Source organism: Ranitomeya imitator, chromosome 4 (assembly GCF_032444005.1).
Source record: "Ranitomeya imitator isolate aRanImi1 chromosome 4, aRanImi1.pri, whole genome shotgun sequence".
NCBI classification, from domain to species: Eukaryota; Metazoa; Chordata; class Amphibia; order Anura; family Dendrobatidae; genus Ranitomeya; species Ranitomeya imitator.
The window spans coordinates 323,400,894-323,413,680 of NC_091285.1; the positions used below are offsets into that span (position 1 = coordinate 323,400,894).

At 46.5% G+C, this 12,787-nt stretch overlaps 1 protein-coding gene across 1 annotated transcript in view; it reads left to right on the top strand.

Annotated features, from left to right (window-relative positions):
• Positions 1 to 12,787, top strand: part of HYAL4 (hyaluronidase 4) — an 86,396-nt gene that overhangs the window by 56,975 nt on the left and 16,634 nt on the right. Inside the window, exon 2 of the mRNA XM_069764907.1 lies at positions 7,588 to 7,724. The gene's annotated coding sequence lies outside the window, so the exon portion shown is untranslated. The remainder of the gene's footprint in view (positions 1 to 7,587; positions 7,725 to 12,787) is intronic.

Sequence of the window (12,787 nt, forward strand, 5' to 3'; positions counted from 1 at the left end):
TGGAAAATAAATCTCTCCGTATACAACGCTCCGATTTGGAGCTGTATTTGTCCCTTCAACACTGGAGTGTTCATAAGTAGGACTCGGCAATCATCAAACACCTTCACAGGATTCTGGAGCAGTGGAACAGGAATCACACTTAGACTCCGTCTGGTTAGCAGCTTTAACACATCTGCAGGACCGAAGCTCCCACAAGGCACTGGAACAGACTCAGACTTTAGCGGAAGGGAGTTATTCTCACCAAGGGCAGTCTCTCCTACTGGCCCGAGGTTTTGGAGCTTTAGATCCCCTGGACAGAGGTCTTCCAGGTGTTCCTCACAACAGCAGCGACATAGTAAGCCCTTCTTACGACTGGTCTTAGACTGATGCTTTGCCAGTCCACTCTTGACAGTCTTTTTGGGTTCTATTAGAGTAGCTGCTTTAACGGGTAGAGGAACTGGAGGATCACAGACGGTCATGGCTTGACGTGGAGGTTTCCTCACAGGTTTCGCCCGTCTAGAGCGCCTCTCGGAACTAGATGGGGAAGACTTCACAGGAGCAGCAGGACGAGGCTTGTCAAAGACTATACGGAAGGCCACCAGGAAGGCCCCAAGACTCATGACGATAGGATCCCCTGCTTCCCAGAGGGGACAAATCCATAATAAAGCATCTCCTGCTAGGTAGGACATGATGTAGGCCACCTTAATCCGGTCAGAGGGAAAACAAGCTGCATTCTGCAGGATGTAGCGTAAGCACTGTTCCAGGAAGCTTTGGCATTCCTCTGGATTCCCATAGAACCTAGGTGGGTCAGCTGGGTCGTGCTCCTCCTCATAGGCCCGGAGTTGATCGTAGAGAGCGTTTGAAATTATGATTGGGCCCGAGGTCTCCTCAATTGGAACGACACAGGGCGGAACAAATTCTTCAGCTTGCTCATACCGGTAGAGAGAAAGTTCATCATGCTCTGAGAGCGGTAGGACATGGGATACAGCGGAGGCCATGGCCTGTGCAAACTGTCACGCTCACGCCCTGACTGGTGGGCGTGAGCTCGGGGGGTTTGTGGCCCCACTGTGCCACAAACCAGACTACCCTGGAAGGGGCGTGACTATGACAGCTGCCTGGGTTTTCACTGGAGCCTCTAATGGTGAGGACAGGCTTGTGCAGCAGGCAGCTGCCAGGTGCTACTCCAGGGTGGGGTCTGGCTGTGGCTGCTGATCCCACTTGGGAGACAGGAACACCTGGATTGGTGCGGGCGTTAAGCAGGACTGGCAGAAGAGCACGGCTGGAACACAGACGAGTAGGCTGGCACGGCTGAGACAGGGCTGGCAGAGACACGGCAGAGAACTCAGGGCTGGCAGAGACACGGCAGGAAACAGGACTGGCTAGGACAGCAGGAACACAGGACTGGAAGGCAGGGCAGGAACGGCAGGACTGGCAGGAACACAGGATTGGGAGGCACTGCAGAGAACACAGGACTGGAAGGCAGGGCAGGAACGGCAGGACTGGCAGGAACACAGGATACACAGGACGGGTTGATGTGGTGTATGAATCAGGCTGCACTCTGATGACACCCGAGTGCAGTCCTATTGTGAGTGTGATGAAGGAACAGGTAGGGACCTGTACACACAGAAGATGCAGGTACGGAAACAAGCCAGAAGGAAAGGAGAATGAAGGAACAGGTAGGGACCTGTTCACACAGGAGGAGAAGGCAGAGCCAAGGATGGAGCCGCAAGAGGCGGAGCCAAGGGCGGAGATGCTGGAGGCGGAGCCAAGAGCGGAGACGCTGGAGGCGGAGCCAAGAGCGGAGACGCTGGAGGCGGAGCCAAGAGCGGAGACGCTGGAGGCGGAGCCAAGAGCGGAGACGCTGGAGGCGGAGCCAAGAGCGGAGACGCTGGAGGCGGAGCCAAGAGCAGAGACGGAGCCAAGTGCAGAAACACAGGAGGCGGAGCCAGATAGTACTGCAAAGAGCGGAGCCAGATAGAACCGCAAAGAGCGGAGCCACAGAGCAAAGCCAGAGAGTGTGAAGCAAGGTCTGAGTGCAGAGCCGCAAGAGTGCGGAGTGTAAGCAGACAGAAAACACAAGGAAAGAAAGCAGGGAAGGAAGCCACGGACAAGGAGACCGAGAAAAGACAAAGTACAGACAAGGCAATAGAACAAGACACAGGGACAAAGACACAGGGACCAGGATATTCTGCCTCCTGGAGGGCGGACTACAAGAACAAGGCAAAAGCACAGAGAAAAGCTCAGAGGGAGTAACTCAGAGCAAGGCCAGGCAAACTCAGCAGCTAAACACTAACTGAGCTAACACATTGCACAGGCCCAGACCACAGGGTGGAGCTGTACTATATACAGGAGGCCTCTTGGTAATTGGTCAGGAACTGATTGGACAGATGCACCTGATTCCTATAAGAGCCAGAGAGTTCAGGCGCCAGCCCCCTATACACATGGCCATGAGGCATGTACAGAGCAGAGACCCAGAACATGGAGCTGACATTAAAGAGAAAGCACATCATGGCCTGGAGCAGTGGGTAAGATTGTGTGAGAGATGTGAGGCCATGCTGTGATGCCAGCAGAGTTGTTACACCGTGTCTGAAAGTCCTCTAGCTCTCAGCACCTGGACCTCAGTAACCAGGTGGCTAGATTCAATTTTTGTGGTTCGGGATGAAGAAGGGGTCCTTGAACGAGAAGATTGGCCTCCTCTGGTAGGTGAACTGGGCCGTCTATATGCAGCTCTACAATGAGGTTGAACCAACTCCTTTTTGGCCACACTTTAACCACCGAGATGGTTGGGACCCGATCTTCCCGCATCTTTTGAGTCTTTGCCAACATCAGGATTGGTGGAAAGGCGCAGGCCAACCGAAAGCTCTATTTTTGAGCAAAGGCATCCACTGCCCTGGCGTTGTCCCTGGGATTCAGGGAGAAAAAGGACTCAACCTGGGTGTTTTGACCTGAAGCAAGTAGGTCGATTTCGAGTAGGTCCCATCTGTTTACCAACATCCTGAAGACTTTCTTGTTCAGGCTCCATTCCCCTGGTTGTATGTCCTGATGGCTCAGGAAATCCACCTGGCGATTGGAGGTTCCCTTCAGATGAACTGCTGTCAGGGACAGAAGGTGTTTTTTGGCCCAGCAAAATATACGACCCGAAATGCCCTTTAAGCTGTTGAACCTTGAGCTCCCCTGATGTTTGAGGTGGGCTACTATAGTCATGTTGTCTGAATAAATTCTGACATGACATCTGGATACTAGGTCGGTTGCGGCCAGGAGAACTTCCTCCACCGCTTTCAGTTCCCGAAGTTGGAGGATTTGCTGCTTGTTCTCTGATCCCAGAGTCTCTGAAAAGGAGCACGAGACACTATGGCACCCCAGCCTTGTTTGCTGACAGCGGATGTCACAGTAACTAGGGGGGATTGTGACCAATTTACCCCTCTGCAGAGGTTTCTGGGGCGCAACCACCATGCTAGAGAGGCTCTTACATGTCCTGGAGTCTGTACTCTTGTTCAGAGAGCTGGGACTCCCATTCCACGTCCTGAGGATGTGGGCTTGGAGAACTCTGGAGTGGGCCTGTGCCCAGGACACAGACTGAATGCAGGCTGTCATGGAGCCTAGTACTGACATGGCTTCCAGAAAAGTAGGGAATCTTTGTTTCCTGAAAATTGTGACTTTGGTCATCAAAATCCGGCGATGGCCTTCCAGAAGAAATGACATCTGCTTCCCAGAATCTAACAGAACCCCCAGAAACGTCCTTATTTTGGAGGGCTGAAGCTGGGATTTTTCCAGATTGGGCAGCCATCCCAGAGATCGCAGGATGTCGAGAGTTTTTGATACGTGAATACTGAGAATCTGAGCAGAGGAACCTACAACTAGCAAATCGTCAAGATAAAGAACTATGCAGACTCCTTGTTTCTGGATATAAGAAACTGCCTCTGCCATTATTTTGGAAAAAACTCAGCGCCGAAGAGATGCCAAAGGGGAGCACGTTAAACTGGAAGTGCTTCACCTGCTGATTTTGCTGTACCGCAAACCTCAGGTACTTCCTGTGTTGTGGATTGTTGAAAATGGAAGTAGGCATCCTTGAGATCTATGGTCACCATGAAGAAGTCTGGGCCTATCAGGGGAATGGCCTATTTTACTGATTCCATCTTGAATCTGAGATAAAATATGTGTTGGTTGAGATTTTTTAGGTTTATAATTATGCGCGCCTGCCCTGAAGGTTTCTTTACTAAGAAAAGATGGGAATAGTGGCCTATTCCCCATTGCTCTGGAGGTACTGGGGACATAATGTTTGACCTTAGGAGATCCTGAAGGTCTGACATTAGAATTAGTTGGGCTCCCACAGATGGAAGGGAGGTGATCCTCAGATCTCAGAGGAAGAGAGGAACCGAACTCTATCAGCAGGCCTTCCTTAATGATATTGAGGACCCACTAGGAGTTGGAAATGGCCTGCCAATGGGGAAAAATTTTGCGAGCCTTCCCCCCACCGGGTCGGAGACATTGCTTATCTTGCTGAGGCTGTTGCTGGGGAACCAGGAAGTCCATCTTCCAGTTTTACCCTTTCCCCTTGTCTGGGGGGTCTGGGATTGTGGGACACAAAAAAACGCTTTTTGGGAGGCTTTTGCTCAGGAAGGGCTTTTCTCTTGTCTGTGGCCCTCTCTATGTTTTTGGCCCTGCTCTGGATGAAATCTTATTTGCCCTTAATAAAGGGGATTGAACACAATTTAACTTTCCCCGCTCCACATTTTGAGTCATAGAGCCCTTCTGGCTGAATTAGACTGGACTAGGGACCTGTTGGCAATCCTGATTGATTCCATAGATGCAGCCACCAGAAAAGCCTGAAGCTCTTTGGAGAACAGGAAGGGAATCCAGTAGTTCACCCCTTGATGTACCCTGGGATATATGATTTTCCAATTCATCAAGCCATCTGTAGAGAGCTCTGGCTACACAGGTGGAGGCGATACTAGATCTTAACGCAGAGGTGGACATCTCCCAGGATTTTTTCAGCAGACTATTTTTTTATCCATAGGATCCTTCAATTGTGAAGAATCCTCAAAGGGGAGTGAGATTTTTTTAGCCACTCTAGCCACCTGAATGTCCACCTTAGGAATCTCCCAAGCAGGGGAATTATCATCCAAGGGAAACCTATGTTTCAACTCTGAGGGGGTGGATAGGCGTTTTTCTGGAAGTTCCCATGCCTGAGCTATCAGGTCCAGAATGTTTTTATGAACTGGAAAGGCCATACGTTTCCCTGCTTTCAAGCGCCCAAACATTTCATCCTGAATGGACTGTGGTACTGACTCCTCCTCCAACCCCATAGTAGCACGCACTGTGCCTACCAACTCTTCTATATATTCTGAAGAGAAAAAGTATTTTCTAGCCTCTGAAACTCTGAAGGACGAAGATTCTTCCCATTTTTCACAGGATGAGGGATAAGAGTGTTCGGACTCAAAGTCAGAGTCCACTATCTCAATCTTCTGTTTTTTAGAGGAAGATGGCCCTGGAAGGAATGGTGGTGGAGGAGGGGTAAAGGTGGCTAAGGAGGACTGCACCTCCTGCTTGACCAGTGAATGGATCTCCTCGATGAGATAGGACTGTTCTGCCCTGACTACTTTGTCTGTGCATGCCTGTCAGAGCTTCTTTTCTCAGCTTCTTATTGCAGACAGCTCATTTTGGAGGCTTTTTAGCAGGGGTACTGTGGGCAGACTTGTCTCCCTACAAAAAGAGGGAGAGTATTGTAAGTAGAGGGACCTTAATCTACCAAGCCCCTAACCTAGGACTCACCCAATATCCGACTTACAGGAGCAGCGTGGGGCTCTGCAGATACAGGGCAGGAAGCACCATCCATACTGGGTATCAGTCTTACCTGGAAGGTGTCTTCGGGCAGGTTTAAATAATTGTAAACCCTGCCCCAGCGTGCTAGGCGTTTCCCTTCTTCCCCCAGGGTCAGGAGCAGGCTTTGGCGAACCTTTGCATGCTCAGCACGCTGTTCAGCAGTTCCGGACCCAGAAGTGCATGCGTTCCACCATGGAACGAAAGGCATGGAAGTGACGCATCTCTCACAGCAACGTCACTTCCTGGACACCGAACAGTGTGTAAAAGAGGAAGAATGACCGGAGAGCTACGGGAGGCCTCTGGTCGGAGATCACCGGCCCACTTTACCCCCCATGTGGGAACGCAGGTGAGCCGGGAAGGTCCCGAGGCCAACTGGTGATGGGATCAGAACGGAGGAGGAGGGACGAACCCATGACCACCACTGCCCAGTTTTAAACAAAAAAGATAAGGTACGCTGCAGTCACCGGCCCCTACAGCATGCGATAACTTCTCCATGCCCCTTGGGCGACAGGAAAGACACTGGAGAGTTGGAAGGGCTTTTAACCTCTTGTGCTTCCTGTCCCCCAGTAGGGTGTGGAGATAACCTCCCATGCTGTCATGGATGGTGACTAGAGAAAAATTTTATTTTTGTCCTCAACATAGCAATATATCCTCCTAGGTGGGTATAAATCCTCATGGTGATTTTCAAATTGTGATGTAGCTTTGAAAATAGACATATATCATTGGTTAAAAGTAAATTTAATAGTTTCATATATTTCATTAAGATATTTCTGAAAGTCCAACAACTCAACCTGAATACCTGTCCAGAGGAGGAAGACACTAACGCATGTCGGAAGTGGTGGAATACATAGACAAGATCCTCCTCCAATGCACCCATGACTATGTTTGCATAAGCTGGCACCATATTGGCCCCCATTGCGGTGCCACGCCATTGTAAATAATAATCACCGAATAAAAAATAGTTCTCTCTCAAAATTATGGTCAAAACTTCAATAATAAATTTCTTTCCTTCCACTGATATATATTTTCTGAACCCAATTTTTTCCTACTGCTTTCAGAACCCTATCATGGTCTATAGACGCATACAATGAGACAACATCAAACGATGCTAATATTATCTCCCAATTAAGACATACTCTTTGTAATTTATTTAGAAAATCAGTGGTAACTTGGATAAATGTGGTCGCTTTTTTGCAATCGGGGTTCAGAATTTTTTCAAGAAACGTCTCCATTCTACTAAATAATGAGTCCACCCCTGAGACTATTATACGTCCCAGTGGGTTTTCTAGAGTCTTATATATTTTTGGGATAATATACTGTACGGTGTTCTGGGGTTCTCAACTAATAAGTAATCCAACAGATCTTGATCAATAATTTGCACATTTAGTGCTTCCTGTAGACATTTCTTAATGAGCTTTAAAACCTGGAATTTGGGATCCCCGTCCAGTCTCTGATACACATCCCCATCACTTAATTGTCTGTTAACTTCTAAGATACTGTATATTTATCCTTGTCCATGATGACAACAACCCCACTCTTATACGCGTGTTTGATTATAATGTCATCGTCATGGACAAGTTAATTTAATGCCTTAAATTCTTCCTCAGTAAGATTAGGGCGTGTATAACCATCTCCCACTTTATTTTTTAGAGTTTCTATGTCCTGTTTTAACGCTTTTATGCATGCATCTATGGCTGCTGAATTCGTTGGGGAAACAAAACTACTTTTAGTTCTCAATGCTACTTGGGATAGATCAAATTCACTTATTTTTACTTTTTCCCACAGATTTGAAACTATTGAACCATTCTTTTAATTTGATTGATCTGAAAAACTGTTCCAGGTCAATTTGAAGTTGGAACCAATTCACATGAGTACATGGGCTAAAGGATAAACCCTTACTAAGTACAGAGATTTGTGAGTCAGTAAGTACCTTTTTGGATTTATTTACTACTAGTTCTGTTCCTTTCTTCTTAGTGTCGCTTGTCTTTGTGGCTGGGATCTGTTTTTCTCTTGTTTCCCATTTCTGCTGACGATGGTGACGCTTGCCTCCTCGTCCTTTTGTGCTACCATGGTTTCTTATTGGATTGTCCATGTCTGTAATAAATAAAGTCATTAGCAACAGATAAAAACCCAGTCCTGATTAAAGGTACCGTCACACATAGCGACGCTGCAGCGATACCGACAACGATCCGGATCGCTGCAGCGTCGCTGTTTGGTCGCTGGAGAGCTGTCACACAGACAGCTCTCCAGCGACCAACGATCCCGAGGTCCCGGGTAACCAGGGTAAACATCGGGTAACTAAGCGCAGGGCCGCGCTTAGTAACCCGATGTTTACCCTGGTTACCATCCTAAAAAGTAAAAAAACAAACGCTACATACTTACCTACCGCTGTCTGTCCTCGGCGCTCTGCTTCTCTGGTCTGGCTGTGAGCGCCGGGCAGCCAGAAAGCAGAGCGGTGACGTCACCGCTCTGCTTTCCGGCTGACCGACGCTCACAGCCAGAGCAGGAGGAGAGCAGAGCACAGCGCTGGAGGACAGACGGCTGTAGGTAAGTATGTACTGTTTGTTTTTTTTACTTTTAGGATGGTAACCAGGGTAAACATCGGGTTACTAAGCGCGGCCCTGCGCTTAGTTACCCGATGTTTACCCTGGTTACCAGCAAAGACATCGCTGAATCGGTGTCACACACGCCGATTCAGCGATGTCTACGGGGAGTCCAGCGACGAAATAAAGTTCTGGACTTTCTTCCCCGACCAGCGACATCACAGCAGGGGCCTGATCGCTGCTGCCTGTCACACTGGACGATATCGCTAGCGAGGACGCTGCAACGTCACGGATCGCTAGCGATATCGTCTAGTGTGACGGTACCTTAAGTCCTAGTCAGGTTTGTGTCCTGATGAAGAGGTCCTGCGCTGACCTCGAAGCGCGTTGACTATGTAAACCTGTTAAAATAATGTTTCTAAGGATAATTTTCGCTTAAATTAAATATCAGCAGTGCATCCAGTGACACTTCACCCGGATATGTTCTATGTAATTTATTTACATTAACATCAATTCTCTCCTTAAACACAGTCCATTCTTCCACTTTTGTGCACTTGAATTTTATGCTCTAACTCTCCAATACCATCTTGTAAGTTTCTAATCTCCAACTGCAAAAATTCTATGTTTAAAAGGATTACATCCATGGCATATTTATTGGAGATCATGGAGAACCATGTGCAAAAAAATGAATTCCCGGTGAACAAATTAGGACGTACATTTGACCGTAATCCCCTCATAATCTTAAGTTTCTTACAATATTGTTCCAATGTGGTAAGATGCAATTGTAAAGTAAATAGGTGTTTCATATCACTTTCATTTTTACGCTTTATATCCTGAATGTAGAGTGTGTTGAGAAAGATTGCATCACCCTCCATTCCAAGAATCCTTTCCTCATCCTCAGTAGTATAATTGAATACGCCGGGTTCCAAAGTCTTTTTTGTTTTGCGGTCCACAATAAGTAGATTAGAAAAAAAAAAAAAACAGGTAAACATACCACTTGTTCAAAAATTTCTGGATGTAAATGTATATAGAAAATTGGAACAGTACAATATTACAACATCGGGTGCAAAGGCCTCCCCAGCAATTCAAATACTTGCCAAAAAAAAGTCCATAAACAGGAAAAAGGAAGGCAACACTTCAGATAGTTTTGGGTGAAAAAGTGGTTTTTATTCATACACACATGGCGTGGTACATATATATGTAATCAGTAACGTGCACTGATAGATATGATCCCATATATCTTCATCTGTGGTGTCCTGCAGCTGGGGTCACATTTATCAGTGCACAATACTGACCAGCCTTGTCAGTATCTATCTGAAAGCACCATGAGATTTATGGCAGCTGCTTTGAAGTCTTTTACAGATCTGGTGATGCTTGGGCAACTCACACTGAAGGTGACCCGACCTGTGTAAAAGTTCAAGCAGTCGCCATAAACCTACTGTGCCTCAAATAGAGACTGAAGATATAGCACAAGAATCTGGCCTGGTCTTATCAACAGGGGAGCAGAGTCCTGTTCACTACCTCACTGAACAGTGCAAACAACTCTGGGCGGTACAGGCAGAAGTCTGAGCTGTTACTTACAGCACCACTGAGTCCTGTCTGGATGGAAGAAGCAGCGATGTGCGTCCTGGCTTGGTGTTTATGCACTATACTGGAGGCAGCTGTAGCAGGTACAGTGCCGGCACCCAGCGTTCCAGTGGTCATATACTCCGCTTCAACCCTCCCAGCACAGCCCATCCCTTGGTGTAAAGAACAGACTGCGATAATGGAGGGAGATTGTGTCTCCCTGCACTACCACAAAGCTCTACCCATAGAGGCGAGCTGTGTACGCTCATAAAGGTAAGGGTAGCGTTGCTCCAGATGTACCTCTGTGCACGGGGCCCAGGGCAACGGCACCCTCTCCTTCCCTGGTAGCTACGCTACTGACTGTTAGATTTGCAGTGATTTTATCAAAACAGCAGCAAGAAGCCCAGTAAGTGACACATAAGAGAATTCAGGGTCTCTGCTCCTACATCATTCTGATTGAACAACACATAGAAAAACAAAAGTGCAATAGGGTCTTATCTGGTGTGTTTATGGGGAATCAGGGTGCTGGGAATTACTCAAACAACTTGATAATGTCAACTACTGCAGACCCACAGATTTTGTGGCTTGTCCTGATGATTTTGAAATGCGTTGACACAGTAAACATGACAGAAATATCCGGTATTTCTTGGTTTCATCTACTGGTATCTTTGGTAGTGCAGGGAACCCAATTTCTCCATTATTTCTTCTACATTGTGCTGCTCTCAGATGGGGATGCAAAAACAGGGTGTCAGATTCCCATATGAAAACCTCTGCTGCCGATCGCTTAGCAGGCAGAGGCACTGAGCTTCTGCATATGCACAGAAAAGTGTACAGGTCCAATAGGAAGTCTATGAGCTCGTACTCCACTCCGTATACAGGCTCATAGAATTTTTACTGCACATCATAATTTACATGCTTGTCATTAAAATATTGTGGCGTGTAAGCAGCTGGTTTCTAGGTACAGAAGAAAACACCTTTTTACTTCTTATATAATAAAAAGTCATTAAAGGAAACCTGTCACCTAAAAAAAACACTATTAACCTGCATATATGGGGTTAATCTGCAGGTTAATAGCATTCAGAAGCCATGTGTCCGGCACACTTAAAGCCCGGCTGCATTGAGGAAATTAACTTTATTTCTCCCGGCAGCCTTAGTCTTTCAGTCACAGAGGCGGGGCTTAGCTGTGCATTAGTACAGAACTGGCTGTCAGTCACTGCTGGAGTGGGGTTACAGCCACCACTTACTACAGTGCCTTGCAAAAGTATTCGGCTCCCTGAACTTTTCAACCTTTTCCCACATATCATGCTTCAAACATAAAGATACCAAATGTAAATTTTTGGTGAAGAATTAATATCAAGTGGAACACAGTTGTGAAGTTGAACGAAATTTATTGGTTATTTTAAATTTTTGTGGAAATTCAAAAACGGAAAAGTGGGGCGTGCAATATTATTCGGCCCTTTAACTTAATACTTTGTTGCGCCACCTTTTGCTGTGATTACAGCTGCAAATCGCTTGGGGTATGTTTCTATCAGTTTTGTACATCGAGAGACTGAAACTCTTGCCCATTCTTTCTTGGAAAACAGCTCAAGCTCAGTGAGGTTTGATGGAGATCGTTTGTGAACAGCAGTTTTCAGCTCTTTCCACAGATTCTCGATTGGATTGAGGTCTGGACTTTGACTTGGCCATTCTAACATCTGGATACGTTTATTTGTGAACCATTCCATTGTAGATTTTGCGTTATGTTTGGGATCATTGTCTTGTTGGAAGGCAAATCTCCATCTCAGTCTCAGGTCGTTTGCAGACTCCAGCAGGCTTTCTTCGTTTTTGGTTTCATCTGACTAGAGCACCTTCTTCCACATGTTTCGTGTGTCTCCCAGGTGGCTTGTTGCAAACTTTAAACAACACTTTTTATGGATATCTTAGAGAAATGGCTTTCTTTTTGCCACTCTTCCATAAAGGCCATATTTGTGCAGTGTACGACTGATTGTTGTCCTATCGTCAGACTGTCCCACCTCAGCTGTAGATCTCTGCAGTTCATCCAGAGTGATCATGGGCCTCTTGACAGCATCTCTGATCAGTCTTCTTGTTTGAGATGAAAGTTTAGAGGGACGGCCGGGTCTTGGTAGATTTGCAGTGGTATGATACTCCTTCCATTTCAATATGATCAGTGCTCCTTGGGATGTTTAAAGTTTTGGAAATCATTTTGTATCCAAATCCGGCTTTAAACTTTTCCACAACAGTATCACGGACCTGCCTGTTGTGTTCCTTGGTCTTCATGATGCTCTCTGTGCTTCAAACGGAACCCTGAGGCTATCACAGAGCAGGTGCATTTATACGGAGACTTGATTACACACAGATGGATTATATTTATCATCATTAGGCATTTAGGACAACATTGGATCATTCAGAGATCCACAATGAACTTCTGGAGAGAGTTTGCTGCACTGAAAGTAAAGGAGCCGAATAATATTGCATGCCCCACTTTTCAGTTTTTGAATCTCCACAAAAATGTAAAATAACCAATAAATTTCGTTCAACTTCACAATTGTATTTCACTTGTTGTTGATTCTTCACCAAAAATTTACATTTGGTATCTTTATGTTTGAAGCATGATATGTGGGAAAAGGTTGAAAAGTTCCAGGGAGCCGAATATTTTTGCAAGGTGCTTTATGTATGGAGCGGTGACTGAAGCCGTGCCTCTAAGACTGAAAGCCCAAGGCTGCCGGGAGAATTAAAGTTCATTTACTCCCGTCAGTCTGGCTTTCAGTGTGGCTGCCACATGGCGTTAGAACGGAACTAACTTGCAGATTAACCCCTTATCTGCAAGGGTTAATAGTGTTTTTTTTCCACATGAAAGGTTCCCTAAAAAAACATGGCGC